The sequence below is a fragment of the Oncorhynchus mykiss genome, chromosome 27 (genome assembly GCF_013265735.2).
Source record: "Oncorhynchus mykiss isolate Arlee chromosome 27, USDA_OmykA_1.1, whole genome shotgun sequence".
NCBI lineage: Eukaryota > Metazoa > Chordata > Actinopteri > Salmoniformes > Salmonidae > Oncorhynchus > Oncorhynchus mykiss.
In genome coordinates, this window is record NC_048591.1 from 38615944 (window position 1) to 38618160 (window position 2217).

The 2217-nt window shown below is 42.6% G+C and overlaps 1 long non-coding RNA gene across 1 annotated transcript in view; it reads right to left on the bottom strand.

Annotated features, from left to right (window-relative positions):
• Positions 1-746: 746 nt before the first annotated feature.
• The window catches only part of LOC110508004, a 2938-nt gene continuing 1467 nt past the window's right edge, over positions 747-2217 (bottom strand). Inside the window, exon 2 of the long non-coding RNA XR_002471219.2 lies at positions 747-1312. This is a non-coding gene — a long non-coding RNA (uncharacterized LOC110508004). The remainder of the gene's footprint in view (positions 1313-2217) is intronic.

The window sequence follows — 2217 nt, forward strand, 5'->3', positions numbered from 1 at the left end:
TGTTATACCACCCTGAATCCTGACTCATATTTCCCTCTATTCTCTGTTATACCCCACCCTTAATCCTGACTCATATTTCCCTCTCTTCTCTGTTATACCCCACCCTGAATCCTGACTCATATTCCCTCTCTTCTCTGTTATACCCCACCCTGAATCCTGACTCATATTCCCTCTCTTCTCTCTCACCCTGAATCCTGACTCATATTCCCTCTCTTCTCTCTTCTCTCCCACCCTGAATCCTGACTCATATTCACTCTCTTCTCTGTTATACCCCACCCTGAATCCTGACTCATATTTCCCTCTCTTCTCTGTTATAACCCACCCTGAATCCTGACTCATATTTCCATCTCTTCTCTGTTATACCCCACCCTGAATCCTGACTCATATTTCCCTCTCTTCTCTGTTATAACCCACCCTGAATCCTGACTCATATTTCCCTCTCTTCTCTGTTATACCCCACCCTGAATCCTGACTCATATTTCCCTCTCTTCTCTGTTATAACCCACCCTGAATCCTGACTCATATTTCTCTATCTTCTCTCTCATTAAGCAATAAGGCCCAAGGAGGTGTGGTATATTGTCTGCATACCACGGTTCAGGGTTGTTCTTATACTTGACGTATCAGGGGAGTGGCTGGATTCAGCCCTTAGCCGTGGTATAATGGCTATATATCACAAACCCAGAGGTGCCTTATTGCTTTGATAAACCGGTTGCCAACAATGTAAGGCAAGGAATGACTCATCTAAATTGAAAATGTTGCTTTATTAAATAAATACATTCTGCCATAAAAAGTAGTCCTGCCAAAAGTCGCGTTGCTAGACTGGTTGCTATGCAATAGAACCACAGGCTAGCTAGCGAGCATACAATAAATGTATGTAAAAAAACGAGCATTAGCACCACTTCCAGAGTGACTAACACACGCCAATTATGTATTCATGTTGATCTGAATGTTGCCATGTATTGGGTACGAATGAAAAAAATGTCCCATGTTATCGTTGGTTGTTTGCTTGTCCATGTTGTCGTTTGTTGGCTCCAAGATGTTGGAAATATTAGCTGTTCTTTTAGCTGGGGGAGCTGCTGCTGCTATGTCAGATAGAATAGTGCTCCACCGCTTCCTCGCTTCCAGTAACTTCAAGAGAGGTTTTGGATCTGTGTCCACTGACAGACATTATTTATTGTGTCTCTAGTCTGGCATCCAGCAGTTTCTGGATCATGGTGTTTCACGGTCAGTGGTTTGTTTAAATCTGTGACGGCTATTTTGCGGATCTTTGGCAGCATTGTTGCGAGGGTGTTCTCTCCGCTCTTTTGAGTACCTGAAACACAAAACAAAATAACGTTAGCTAATATTTAGGCCTACATAGCTACCGCTTATATTGCCAGGGTAAATTAGATTGAGCTAGCTAGCTAACAGTTACATAGCATATCCGTTAACAGATGACCATTTTGGGTGGAGGTACAACGCGGGGCGTCGGAGAGAAGGAGGTGCAGATATTTCTTAAGGGAAGCTACTGGGCAGAGGGGATCACACGGCAGTTCAAACAGAAATCCCCGTCTCCCTGCATGTCGTGTTCAGCTACGGCTGCGTGGTGGGCAGCTTTGTCACGCGCATCTTTCCTCAACTTTTTACTTCCGACTACAAACACATTGTTGCTCGTTGTGAATTCGGAGTCCTTCTGTATATTCCATGCCAAACTGAGAGTAGGGTAGTTGATGTGTCGGTTGAAACCAGCTCTGAGTCCAGAATATCTACTAATCACATATTCTTCGCCAGTCATGTTCCTCACTGAACTGAGTGACATTCAGCTCAATTTTTGTTGTATTCCCAAACTCACAATTTATCAATTTTTGTTGTATTCCCAAACTCACAATTTATCAATTTTTGTTGTATTCCCAAACTCACAATTTATCCATTTTTCTGTACGCCAGTCAGTGAAGCACGTAGGGGCCCATTTTGTTTGTTTCGCTGTGTTTCTTTTCATTTATTTTTCTCTCAAGTTCATCTAAACGCTTATTTTCTAAATCGGAATGTCAAACTATTGTTGATGTAGCCATTGTATGAAGGTGAAAAGGCTCAAGGATATCAACGTGGCTAAACGTCATCGTCATGGTACACAGTCACACATACACAAAGATGAAAGCTGTTTTAGCCAATCAGCTTTCAATACTCAAACTACCCGGTTTATAATCTGCTATATACCACGCTGAAACCTGGGCCTAG